The following is a 14,720-nucleotide window of genomic DNA, read 5'->3' on the forward strand; positions in this document are numbered from 1 at the left end:
AAAAAAAAAAAAGAAGAAGAAAATGTTCCGGAGATGTAGTTTGCATAAATTCTACTACACGTTATCAGGATCGTCTTCAGAGACATGGAGCTGAGACATTAGCTATGCTGCAATCTCTATCTTGTCTTATAAACTAAACATAATTTCACCATTGAAGTTACACTGTATAAAAGCAATCGAATACACCCCGGTCCTTTGGCCTCGGCAAAAATCTGTCCAGATGGGTTCTTCTTGTTCTCATTAACAGTAGAAGCTATTGCCTGTTGACTATTTCCACTTATCTCCTTCATCTTTGTTTGCTCAACATCTCGAGATGCCGAGATGGCTAACTGGCTGTATCTGTTACGCATAGTTTAAAGGAAAACAAAGGCTTTGTGAACTTTAAAGCCATATATTTGTAAATGTTAAGAAGTTGGTGTATATGCAGTCATCATACACATGTACATAGATGCAGTATATACATTTTATTTGCCAGCACTTTTACCTCGTTAATGCACATTAAATGGTAAACAGTGCATTATTATTATTATTATTATTATTATTATTATTATTTATTTATTTATATATTTTTTTACTTTAGCTTTTCCTCACTGTGAACTGGAATATGTGAACTGGCTTCTGTAACAATAAAAATTTTTACAACCTTTGGATTAATAAAGTAGACTATCTATCTATCTATCTATCTATCTATCTATCTATCTATCTATCCAGCTTAAAAGAGAAAATGTTGTTGTGTCTACGTGGCATTAAAGACACAACAAATATTTCACCTTTAATTTTCCTGTAACTTTGCAACAAATTATCTAAACAAATTTATTCTTGTTCTTGCTATCGCTTCCTCTCTGTAAAGAAGCACTAATTTGTGTATATACACCGATCGACCATGCCTTAACTCCAAAACAAATACAAAAACACTATTGTGTAGTTTCGCCCTGTGCCACCGGGGCCGCTGTGGCCCCTCGGGGCATGACTCTACAGGACCTCTGAGGGTGTGCTGTGGCGTCCGGCACCGGGACATTAACTGCAAATCCTTTAAGTGCTGTAAGTTGCAAGGTGGGGCCTGCACGGATCAGACTTGTTTGTCCAGCACAGCCCATGGACGCTCTGTCAGTTTGAGATCTGGGGAATTTCGAAGTCAGATCAACAACCTTGACCCTTGACAGCTTGAAATGTATATTAGCCTTTATACGTCTCCATATTTTGCTAGAATGTTTTGCGGCACTAGCTAGAGTAACAGCAAGAACTACTGTACACTCACCGTGCTGGTTTTTAACCATTTTACCATGCGAAAGATCTAGTAACTATGGAAACATGATGGCTCGCGGGTTTATCTTTAAATGCCGTCGGCTGCGGTGACAATCACAGCAACTGAAAAACAAGCTGACCTTTTTTTAATGTTTCCTGTTTGTCGGGGGTGCAGATTGTACTAGAATTATACATTTACTCTAGATAATAATGGTGTTTATTTGATATTTTCAGAGCATTAAAAAAACGCTTTATAAAAAAATGAATAATTGAATTAGCTTTACGCTGCCAGTCAAACATTTCAGAAAATGTTTGTTGTTTTTTTTTGTTTTTTTTTAAGGCAGATTACACATCATAACTAATTAAATAAGGGAAATAAATAAATCATGGGTCCAACAAACACCTAAAAGCCTAATTAACGCAATCCAGACCTGCACTGTGACAATAAATTATAAAGCCAAAAACCTATTACTTATTTTGATTTTCTATTTCTAGAGAATGTAACTTTGTTTTATCAAAATATGAGGAGTGTTCAAGTGTAAAATATCAGAACATAGTCATGAGAGTAAAAACTCTCCCTTTATTTCTCTATATATTCTCCTGCTACACTAATGCACTCATCCCAGTGTTTCACTAGTGCTTGAATACCGTCAATGCAGAAAGTTTTCTCAGAACGCCGGAGCCATGATCAGACTGAAATGCTGACCTTCCAGGAACTCCATTAGCGGCCCAAACATGTGGAAATGGCTTGGAGGTCAGGAGGTCAGGACTGTAAGAGGGGATGTCGCAATAACTCCCAGACGCGTTCCTGTAATGTGCAAGTGGTGTTGGTGAACGCTTGTCAGACAGATGGGTCTTTTTCAAAACAAATCGGTGACGTCATTCATTTAAATCAGAAATGTCATCACAAGTTCCGGTTTGACTCGAACGACATCTTCCCAGTTAGTTATTTTCCTGCCTTTTTTTTTTTTGACATTTTGTAGCCTGAATTATCGAGTGCAACGTATCCCTCATGCTCCAGATGTTTACATATAAATACTCATGTAACGTTCATACTGAGAAGTACAACCACGTGTCATACACTTTATAGACTTACATGAAGCTTTTTGTGAATTGTGAATGAATTTAATACTAACCTGCCTCATCATACAACACGTAACAATGAAAATATAAACCACGGTGATTGTAGTAGTGCGACACAATGATGTTGTGAAATGCCTTGTTATTCTTATTCTAATACAGTGAAGAACTTGTGATGCTTTATTGTTAAAATCGCTCCGCATTCATTCATTTTCACCACTGTGCTATCATGATCTAACATATTCACACATCAGAAACTTGCTTAGAATCTGAGAAACGATCAGCATGCTTACAGGACATTGCTTTTTGTTTATTTTTTTAAAGGTGGTTTTGTGGTTGAATCAGATAAAATCCACTACTGCATAGATCAACCAGAAAAGGATGAGTTCCCTTTTGAATCTGGTTTCCATTCAAGGAAGTTTTTCCTCACCAATGTGTTCCTCGGGTTTGATCTAAATCCACATCTGGACTTCAGTAAAGCTGCCTTGTGATCATGTCTATTGTGAGCAGAACTACACAAATGAAATTAAATATTGCTGGTTTGATCTCGTGCTTGGGTTCCTGACTTTGTGGAGTTTTTCTCATGTTCTGCCCGTATTCCTCTGGCTTCTAAGGCTCCCTCACACCCACCCCTAAAGATGTAGGTGAACCGACTGGTTGAAATTGTCCTTATGTATGTGGGATTGAGTCTGTGGATGGTGCCATGTGATGGATTGGCTTCCCGTCCGTGATGAATGCTTCCACACCGTGACCCTGATAAAGATGCCGCAGAAACCCTGATACCAAGGCTACAGCAAATGGGAAATCATAAATACGGTTGCAAGAAATATAACTTGAAATAATCCAGAAGTAATCCACTTTTTGTTTTTCTCTAACTAAACGTTTTATTGACTGGAGTATGATATGCCAAAATGTCGCCAAATATTACAAAAACAGGACCTGACACCATTCTTGTAGCCAAAAGGTATGATATAGGACATGACTGTTCTCATTATTCCAGTTCCAGGTTAACTGGTTTCTTTCCCCCCAAAAAAATACTGTTGTCTGCCTATAAAAATACCTGCCCTTAGGTGTGAATGTGTGCATGCGTGTTGCCATGTGACAGACTGGCTTCCCATCTGTTTTGAATTCCCACCTCACATCCAGTGTTTGTGCGACGGAATCCGGATCCACCGTGACCCTGACAAGGATGAAGCGGTTACTGAAGCTGCACTAAGCGCTAAGTCATATGTAATTGAAAAAGTTGTGATTGTGTCGCAATTGCAAAAAAAAAAAAAAGTGATTTGGAATTACAAGATATAAAATTTGCGAGATAAAAAAAAGAAGAAGTAGGATTTACTCAAAGGTGGCAGAAAGGATCTTGCATAGAACTGTGTGTGCGTGTGTGTGTTTTCTACAGAGCCTCAGAGTGGTCATAGAGAGAGGAGAGAGAACAGGGGCCATGCTTTACTACATCGAGCCCATGAAATGCTATTGCTTGTGTACGAGGTACAATTCGTTCCTTCATTTTGGTTAATTGTAGCTTTATTACGCTGTGTGTATTTCTCATGTGATCCATAAATAGAAAAGGGAGCCTTTATTTAGTCTCTACACTGCTTATCCTGGACAGGGTCTTGGAGAGCCTGGAGCTTATCCCCTCCTACGGGGGGTACACCATGAACGGGGTGCCAATCCATCACAGGACCTTCAAGCACATTTACATTCATGGCATTTAGCAGACGCCCTTATCCAGAACGACTAATGTTTTTATATCATTATACATCTGAGCGGTTGAGGGTTGAGAGCCTTCCTCTACTGTGTGCCTATTTGGTGGTGGGGTTTGAACCTAGGACTTTCTGATTAGTAGTCCAATGCTTTAACCACTAAGCACTGAAGACTTAAATACGCATTTAAGTCCTTGCCCCCACTCACACACACTACAGGCAATTTGGGAATGCCAATTAGCCTAATCTGCATGTCTTTGGACTGTGGGAGGAAACCCACCAAGCATGAGGAGAACATGCAAACTCCATGCAGACAGACCCAAAGCTTGAATCAAACCCCCGACCCTGCAGGTGCGAGGCTACAGTGGTAACCACTACTCCACCAGAAAGGGAGAAATCAACTAGGCTCTTATTTCAACCATATACAGTTCAGTGAAACGAAAAAAAAAAAAAAAAACTTCCTCAAGGGCCAAGGTGCTACATAAAACATGAATTACCAACACAAACGAACAAAACTAGCTAAGACACCCAATTAACACTATTTTAAGTGTAATTTACTGTAAAGTGGCACCAAGCATATAAATGCTGGCTTGCGCCTATGGCACGTGTCATTGAAAAGCCAAGTAAAACGAATTTAAAGGATGTGTGTTGTTTTTTTTTTTTTTGCATTTTGTAAAAGAAGCAAGCATGGTACCAAGAAAAAAAATAGTTTAAAAAAATCAGTTTGTTCCTAAAGCAGCCAGTGCCAAGAGGTGCCAAGTTAAGTGAGGTTTAATGTCTATTTATTTCATATTTTACTTTATTTATATGTCTGTTTTTTATGTTTTTATATGCAATGATAAGATTATAGTGTTGGAAATTGGTAATATTGGTAATATTTTTCTGTGGCTGGAACAGATTATCTGCATTTACATTATTCCTGATGGTAAAATATGTTTTGCAATACGGAATTCCCCCTTAAGAACTTGAATGCTGAGGTACCACTGAAGATCTTTTTTTTCTGTGTGTGTGTGTGTGTGTACATGTTTTTTTTCCCAGTTTGTTCACTCATTTTGCTAAATTTGACACAGTTCTACACGGCACTACATTACATTTCTATTATTTTTAATTTTACTATATATATAATTTTCTATTTTTATCATATATTTTTTAACTTCTTTATATTTCTATCTTATTCTACTGTTTTATTTTCATTTTTATTCTTATTGCTGTATATTATGTAAATATACATTTAAAAAAATTCTCTTATTTTTTGTAATATTGAGGTCAACAGCAGTCGTATAAAGCATTTCACTTCATATCATACAGTGTATGACTGTATATGTGACGAATATAACATTAATTTAAATTTAAAATTGTGCATGAATTGTGAAGAGATCGGAAGCTCCAGAGCTTTGTCATATTTTCTTTATATTTGGTTGGAATGTGGAACATCACCATCACTTCCTTAAAAAACAAAAATAACAAACAAATACACACTGATTACACCTTTAATCTTCCTGGGGTTGGGACATAACCATAACCATTCTCATTGTTCCAGCTCCAGTTCCAGTGTGTGTGTGTGTGTGTGTGTGTGTCCGATCCTATCCTCTGGTTGCTCCTGTCCGGGTTTTGTGTGTGTCCTGGTTTCAAACGCAGCTGCTGCATAGAGAGAGAGAGAGACACACACACACTCACACACACACACGCACTCTCTCCAGCGGCCCCTGTGCGTTTCTGTCGGAGCTCGGAGCTGGTCCGTGATCTCGCTGGAGCTGCAAGTTCACTTCTCTCTCTCTCTCTGTCTCTCTCTGTCTCTCTGTCTCTGTCCTGTCTTTCCTTTACACTCGGGTTTGTCCTGATCCACGCTGAGACAGGGTTACGCGCCTGCAGGTTCTCTCTCTCTCTCTCTCATACACGGAGTGGGTACTTTTTTTTTTTCCCCAGCCTCCTCCGCTCAAAAGAAATCGCCCCCTTTCCGAGCGCTTTTTGGTGATGGAGTTTATCCGGTGGCTGGGAGCCGCGACGTGAGACGCGTAAAAAGGCTTTTTGTGTGTGTGTGTGTGTGTGTGTGTGTGGTGCTGCTGTTGCTGTTGCTGCTGCACCAAGGCGGACCGCAGTTCAGTTCAGCGGGTAAGTAAAGCTGATCTTATTTCTCCCTACACACACATACACATACACACACGCGCGCGCACGCACGCACGCAAGCACGCGCGCGCGGGTAGAGAAGCGAGCGCGCGACGCTGCATTTGGCGTTTGCGCGCAACAGGGCGCGTGTGAGATCTACTGTAGGGCTCGGGGTGGCGACCTGAAGGAACTTTCAGGTGTCGGACTGTGTGTGTGTGTGTGTGTGTTTGTGTGAGAGAGAGGAGTTTGTGGAGGTGTGTTGTCCCATTGCGAAAAGCCAGAGGCTACACCGGATGGTGGCTGCGCTTTAATCCCGACATCCCTGGAGCTCCCTGTCTGTCAGTCCCGCGCAGAGAGACAGAGAGACAAAGACAGGGAGACACTTAGGAGAGAGCGAGAGAGACACTAAGAGAGAGAGAATAATTTGTAGACCTACTCATCCTTTTTCATTTTATTTCCATTTTTCTTCTTGTTTTTATTTGGGAAATGATCACACTGATGTTGGGGCCAGATGTTGCGTCGCTTTCTCTGTTTTTTTTTTTTTTTTTTTTTTACGCGTTAAACCCTAATCTGGGTCGGATTAAGGGCGATGATGGAATTTCAAATTGTGGCCTCTAAAGCATGAAATCAGTCCTGAAGCTCGAAAACGGCTCGTGCTCAGAAGAGATCAAAGCACTTCGCTGAGTGACCTTGTGCTTTTATCTTGTATCAAATTCAAAATTCAAATTCGAAATGTGTTCAGACTATAATAATACTAATAATAAGATACACTGATCACCAGATTATGATAATAATAATAACAAGAACAACAACAACAATAATAATAATAATAATAATAATGCACATCCGTGTGTGTGATGAATAAAAAGGATTGTCCTGGATTTGTTTACAACACACTCAGATCTTTTTACTGCACATGCATTATTCACCTATAACACACACGCACACACACACACTGATGCCCAGTGTGCACTCTACTTCATACCCTACCCTGTTCTGTATGTGTGTGTGTGTGTGCACAAAGTAAATGCGACATTAATTGCATATATTGGGATGTAAGTGGCACTAATGAAAAAATAAAACGATTTTAACATCTCAAGGCCAGTACGTGTGTGAGTGTGTGTGTGTGTGTGTGTGGGCCAAACTCTCAGTTTGTCTAAATATATAAAAACACACAGGCTGTAATTAATCATATCTAATATATAGATGTATAAAATGTAATTATTTTCTCATGCACGGTTAAATACCCATTTTATACACTTCATGCCTGGAAGTGCTTACTTTCTTCTCTGAGATTAAAAGATTTTTAAAGATCATTTTATTTTCCTCTTCCTGTTTTCTTTCTTTTTAATTTTTAATATATATATTTTTTTGCAGTAGTACTTGTGCAGTAATTAGGCTGGCTGTAGGCCGCAGTCTAGTCTAGTGCTCTAGTAGTACTTACTCACTCACACACACACACACTCGCTCGCTTGCTCACTCAGTCAGTCAGTCAGTCAGTCGTGCTTATTCCCTTATTCCCTCATTCGCCCGGCCGCTGTAACAGACAGCCAAAGCCGGAGAGGAATTTCTTGGGAACAAATGCGCCGTTGTTGAAGGTTCACCCCCACCTCTTCAGAGAGGGGCTGCCAGATCGAAATCGATTAGTTTAAAATCCACTACATGCACTAGTCTAGTGCACCTTTCAAATTTTCTGTCCCTTTCTTTTTTTTTTTTTCAAAACAAATCCTGAACCTTAAAAACCCCTGCGAAGAGTGAAAAACAGTGTAAAGTGCATGAAAAAAAAATTGCATGAAAGCTCACTCAATCTGGCAACACCCCTGTTGTCCCATTTGGTCCTGTTTGTCCTGGACGTTTTCATGTCACCTCAGAGCACTCCACACACACACACACACACACACACACACACACACACACACACACACACACACGGTACAAATGGCCCTTGAATTCACGCAAGTGCGAAATGTCTTCACTCCTTTGCATATGAAAGGGGCTGCATGTCAATAGATCTAAAAAGAAAAAGAAAAAAAAAAACCTCTAGGTCTCCATCCAAACCCGCTTTTCACAGACTTCCAAGTTACACCAGGTTACTATGTCACGGTTACTTAATTACGCTCCAAACCACAATAATACTACAGGCGGTACTGTCCCAGCACTAGGCCTGGATCTTTTATGCGCATGTGCGCTGGAAATGTTATTAGCGTTTATTTGCATATCAAAGTGTCTGCATTTTCAATGGAGGAAGCGCGGGCCTCCACTGCTCCCTACCCCAGCCTGAGTTTCACCAGGGGAGTGGGGTGGTGGGGTGTGGGTGGTATATAACAGTGACAGCGGGGCAGAGTTTGGGCTGTAGTTGTGTTCTGGCAGGTTACGTATTATATATACGGAATATTCGTGAACGGTTAAGTTGTTGATGCAACATGGCAACACTTTAAAAAAATTGATGCAATATTTTGCTTGAAACTTAATAATAATAATATGTTATTTTTAATATTTTATAATGTAAATGTCTAACTTATCATTCAAATATATTTACAATTTTAATAAATATATAGATATGTTTTGACTAATAAAAACACTCCAAGGGACATAAAACTCCCAGACTTGATCAGCAACCAGTTTGCTTATAATACTCTATATTTCCAGCATTATTACTAAAAATGATATTTTGCATCTCGATGCTCATCTTGTTATTAGGCTCCACCCCCAATTATATATTTCTCACGCCGGCAGCCTGCCCTATGTAATCCGCGGAGCTGTTAAAGCTTGGAGATAAGTCGAAGCCTGAGAGAATTCTGAAATTTTTTTGTTCCCTCTAAGGTCAAACGCGAAACAGGTTGCAAGACTACGACAGCTGTATTTCTGTCAAATGAGTTAAGAGGTGCAGTGGGATGGTGGAAAGAAAAAGTGTCTAGAAAACTGTTATAACTTTGCATAAAATATGCTTATAACACCTTTAATTGTTTTTCATTAGCATTTAAGCGGCGCTTCGGTTGCAATTAAGGGACGAGATGTCGATGCAATATTTGTAATATAAACGCAGTACATGTGCTTGAGGGAATAACAAAGTGTTAGATGCAGTTCTTTATTTTTCAGTGGATTAAGTTTAACTCCTACAGACGCACACACACACACTCTCTTGGCAACGTGTCGGACCGATTGATGTTAATAATGCGTTTTTATTTTGTTAGCATTTTCATTAATCCTGCTCTTAAAAGCAGTGGGAAAAAATTATATATATATATATCTATATACACACACACACACACACACACACACACATTTGCTCACTGAATTTACATGGCATGTCTGCCGAGGCCTTTTTAATCAGTAACAGTGCTCTCTGTCATGTTTGACGAAGCACTTAGTCACCCTGAGTGTGGTGTCGTATGAAAAAGAGCTTCTCGCTCGCTCCGTTCGGTGAGTCAAATTTTGCCAGGAGCTTAAAGGGGCAATTAGGTGAGTCATTAAAGCGGCTTGGACATTGCCCGGGTTCTCTGAGAGAGTCCAAGTGTGTGCACATGAGGAGCGAAAGAAAGAGAGAGAAAGAGAGACAACTCAAAGCCCGTCGAGAAGAGAGCGAGGGAATCCTGGCTGTCCCACCTGCCTGCTTTAGTCACTGCGACTTTGACAGCTGTCGCTCTCTGTTTTATGGGCAACATGTGGATGTAACAACAGTGTCAGTAGCGTCACATCAGTCAAACCCTCCCCCCCTCCCCTCTCTCTCTATCTATCCCTATCTCTCTCTCTCTGAGAGACCATCCTCTTCGGCAGATCTTTCTACCTCCGTATCCGTCGACTCACCTGCACGGCCACCGCGGGGAACGTCGGACTCTGGAAAAGTCTAATAGGAGCAAATAAGGTTGGGATTGAACTTAAAACGTATTGATTTTCGGCCTGGTAGACACAACATGTAATGCAAGTCCGCGTAGAACGCGCGTAGAAGTCAGACGATGGAGCTTTTAAAAACGGAGATGATCGGTAGACGTTCTCAACGCATTAGCGATCAGGTGAAAACACGCGTTCGATTAACTGAAATTCGCTAGCCGTAAAAAAAAAAACATTTTAAAGGGGCGATCAAAGATTTTTAAGTCCGACTTTTTAAAGTAATATCCGGTGTACTTCTTGTGCTCGTAGGTAGATTGATTAAAATAGCTACTCAGGAGGGGGAAAAAAAGTTATATTTGACTTATGAAAAGAGAAAACCAGAAACAAAGTGAATTACCTGGACCAGCAGGATCCGACCAATCACAACGAAGTGGTAACGTTTTCGCTCGACTTTGTTTCCTGTTGTCTCTCCCGATCGTGTCCATGCATTCTGTGTTAAAACCTTAATTTGTCGATGTACGGTTTAATCTGGCGGTTCATCGTCTCGTTATGAAGTCTTTCACGCTCGTGTGCTGTTATATACCATATATATGACTTATATACCCGAGTCGCGTCCTACCGCAAGTTCTGTTCCTTGTTCCTCGCTTTTTGAGGATTGTTTTTGCTTCATGTCCTGTTTGCAAAGAAATAATCACTCAGACAGGATTTTGGGGACTTTCGTGCTCTATGCTTCATGATTTTAGCTTCAGGTAACCTGCATCAAAATTGCTGACTGCTCCTTTAAGCGCTACACTGGGATACTGGGAGAATGCTGGCTGTTAGACTAAACATTGTGAGCGCAAGCCATTGTGGAAATTTCGGATAGACAATGAGAAAAAAAAAAAAAAGGAAAGGAAGAAAGAAAGGGGAAAAAATACTTGTCAAAATCTCAGGGAAAATGTTGCATCATGGACAGAGACTGAGCAGCGAATGCGCGCATTTTGCTCAGGAAACAAGGAGCGTGTAGGCGGCTGTGTACGTTGTAGTCAGCAGTTTTTTTCTCTCTCTCTCTTTTTTTTTTTTTTCTCTCGCATGGTTCTTTAGCTCCTCGGCGAGCTCCTGCTGGGCGAGTGACTACTGCCGTTAAAGCAGAGAGCTGGGAAATTGGCAGCAGAAAATGTAACTGCAGCTGCCTGTTTATCACCGACATTCTGAGAAGAGATAAAACCCTCATGCACACATTATCACAGTGATGAATTTCACAAGGACTCGTCTCCGTGTTTTTAAAAACCGCAGCTCTCCGAAGAGCCCCGCTTACATAAGAGACGCGGGTACGAGCGTATAGCGTCAGGACGGCGTAAACGCGGCGCGTCTGTCTTAGGGAAATAGCACGGAGGAATTTTCCTGGTATCGATTACCATGGAAACGCCTGGCGGAACCCGGTCTCCGTGTTTGGTTTCTCTTAAGGGGAATGTTCTCTGCCGCAAATAATGAGCAGCAGTTTTTGTGTCACAGTGTTGTGGCAGTTTGCGACGCTGTCACACGTTACACAGGCTGAAGTGAAGCGTCTGGAAGTAAGGATTTTTTTTTTTTTTTTTTAGAACAGGGAGTAAGAAGGAAACGAGGGGAAAAGAATTCTCCATACGAGCTTTGGGTAGAGGGTTATGGAGCGGTTCTTCAAGGTTTGAGTGTTTCTCACTCAATCACTCAAAAAAAAAAAGGGAAGAAAAAATCACTACTGCCTGGCAATTAGAATTTTCCACAACCTTGAAAACACACCTCAGGATTCTGAGATACTCGCAGAGGAACAGCTAGAAAGAGACCAAGTTGGAGGAAACTGTGTATTAGTAGTACGAACTGCTAGCATTTTAATTAACGAATGTCTAATATATATATAAAAAAAAGAAGTAAAGCATTCAACTGTTGAAGGGGAAGAAAAGAAAGTCATTATTTATTAGCGCCGCAAAATTAATCGCATAGAACCCGTGCAATTATTTCATTGCAAAAGGCCGCAGGTGATAAACTCACAGGCGGGAAGGGATGTAGAGTGTGTCAGGTTATCAGGGTAAAATAAAGTAAATTAATAAAGTGGACAGTATTTAAAGTTAAAAAGTGTTTAATACAATTAATAGTGGAAAAACAGGGAAGAAATAGATTTTTTTTGTTGTAACAATACCAGTGATACCGGACTAAACCCAGTCTATTCTTTAAATTAATATAAAAAAGCTGCAAGGATAATAAACACATAGTTGGCGATTTTATGTAAACCTTGTCAATAATTTAAGTATCTTTTCAATTTTGTTTAATTACATTTGAGGTGATGAGTAAATATTGGCTCTTGATAAGATCATTTGTGCCATTATTTGCTGTTAGCCTCGATAAATACAAGTAAATACATAATAGTGCATTAAAATCGCAATGTGATTTATTGATCAAATCGTGCAGCTGTGATATTTTTTTTTATAAAAAGAATCATAGATAAAGGTACATTCGAGTTTATATAAATACATAAATTACATAAAAAACAGAATGTTTATTATAGAGCTGGGTGTCTCCAAACTGTTTTTAATGTAAAAAAAAACTGGACAATTTAACATGAAATCAAACTTGTAAATCAAGGTTTTTTTTTTCTTCTTTTCTTTTTCTTTCTTTTCTTTTTTTTTTTTTTAGATATGCGGCATTCAAGGTTCAAGATTTTTTTTATTGTCACTATACTAAGTGCAGTGAATTTAGAGATAAAGGCAAATCAAAGCTTTGGCCGCCAAACAGGAAAATTTAACGCTATGATAAGATAGAAAACACATTTATTTAGCACTAACATACTAACTAAATATAAAGCGTATTTAAAACACGAGGTGCAAAACACAACTTAACATGTTAAGATAAATGGGACATTTTTCACTTTCATATTAAAAAGAAAAAGCAAAGTTGTAAAGCTGCGCGTTTGCAATTTTTTTTTTCTGTTATGTAGCACAGATAAGTGTGGGGTGTAAATCAGGGCAATGTTGCATTATGTAAGAGACCACTTACTTCTTAAAATAAAAGAGCTTAAAAACGTTCACTGTTGAAAAAGAACATTGTGAAGTGTTTAGTTATTTTATGAACAATTTAAATGTTTATTAAAACATCAATTAAACTAAAATGACCTCGAAACCCTGAACAACCAGTCGTTCTATAAATGTGTGTGTGTGTGTGTGTGTGTGTTTGCCATCAGACACAATGAAAGTCTTACGGCTGTCACCGAACAGGGTTTGGTCTTCTGATCTATCCCCTCTTGGTTTTTGGAGTGAAGAGAAAGGAACTGAAACACTCTCTGCTGGAGCTGTCAGTCTTGAGTGATGGATAGCTGGACGTCTTTTTACTTCCTCGTTAACCCGTGCGTGTCCATGCGGCACTCGCGGCTGGAGCCTGAATCAGGCCTTGATGGATGGCCAGAGGTCTTACTGCTCCATAAATAAGGGGATTAGCGCGAGGCGTCTCCGCTGGCCCCTGGGCTCCTTCAGCACGACAAATGGCTACGATTAGCATAGAGAGAGAGGGAGACTGTGGGATCTTCAGAGGCCCGGGTGATAATATACTCCAGGCCTCTGCGGAGGGTTTTGTTTTCGCACCACTTTTCAACCAGCCGTGCATGCATGCGAGTGAGCACGCACACACACACACACACACACACATATGCTCACGCGCACGCACCGGAGACTGGTACGCCGGGTCAGCAGACTGTCACAAATACCATTAAGGCACATACATATCTGTGTAATTGATATGTCACTACATGATTTCAGCAATATTGTGAGTGTGTAGACTCGAGCAGCTCGTATCATCATGGCACAGACGCTGGGAGGACAAAGACATTGCTGAACTGAGAATCGACTATCAGGCTTGTACGTACTGCACATTAATGCAATTCAAAGTAAAAAAAATTGGCAATAAATCGATTTTTCAGTAAAAACACTAATGACGTTTCCCTTAACCTAGAACACTGGCGTATTCTTTTAGTTAATATATAATTTTTTAGCTTGGATTCTTTAATAATGTTAAGGATTATTTACATTTTGTACAAATGACTAACATATTTTACGCGCAAATGATATATGGATTTCATTTCGAAATTTGACTCATGAATCAATTCACATGGCTTTAATTAGTAACTTATTCTTACAAAGCCTGTGCTTATTTATAAAGACCTACTTGTATATCAAATGCTATAAAAATACAACTAAACTACAAAACTTAACTTTGTTTGAACAATTTGATACAATTTCACTTCTTTAAACTCTTGCAAGGTTGAGACCAAAAAAAGGTAATTCCAGTCACTGTCATTGTTTATTCATCTCTCCTTTTCACTCCCACCTTGTGTACACACACCTGCTCCCAAAAGACCCCCCAGCCAACACACCAACGGCTTTTGTCTATTCGCGGCTACGCAGTTTATTTAACTTCTGCTTACGAATTAGATAAGCCATACACAGCTCTCTTTTCGAACACTCTTTTTCGAAAACTCTTTTCTTGCGAATGCGTTTCCTGTAATCGGACTTGATAAAACATCTGATGCAAATGCAGTGAGAGGATAAAGAGGATTAAGGGAAATAATTACGACCACTTCTTCTACTTGCTGACTGTAAGGAAACGTGTATTTGCATTTCTTTATATCGTAAAGACGCCACCCAGGGTAATAATTACAGCGCTAATTAGATTATTTTTTATAGGTAGATCATTGTCTGTAAAGACGCCCGTGAAACAGCATTAAGGGCCGGCTGGAGAGCATTAGGGTTT

At 39.8% G+C, this 14,720-nt stretch overlaps 1 protein-coding gene across 14 annotated transcripts in view; it reads left to right on the plus strand.

Moving 5' to 3' along the window:
- The first annotated feature begins 5,609 nt into the window (after positions 1 to 5,609).
- LOC128518912 (adhesion G protein-coupled receptor L2-like) overlaps positions 5,610 to 14,720 on the plus strand; it is a 133,236-nt gene continuing 124,125 nt past the window's right edge. For all 14 annotated transcript variants that reach the window (XM_053492306.1, XM_053492346.1, XM_053492326.1 and 11 more), the window contains exon 1: positions 5,610 to 6,140. The gene's annotated coding sequence lies outside the window, so the exon portion shown is untranslated. The remainder of the gene's footprint in view (positions 6,141 to 14,720) is intronic.

The sequence above is a fragment of the Clarias gariepinus genome, chromosome 1 (genome assembly GCF_024256425.1).
Source record: "Clarias gariepinus isolate MV-2021 ecotype Netherlands chromosome 1, CGAR_prim_01v2, whole genome shotgun sequence".
In the NCBI taxonomy this organism is placed as follows: domain Eukaryota; kingdom Metazoa; phylum Chordata; class Actinopteri; order Siluriformes; family Clariidae; genus Clarias; species Clarias gariepinus.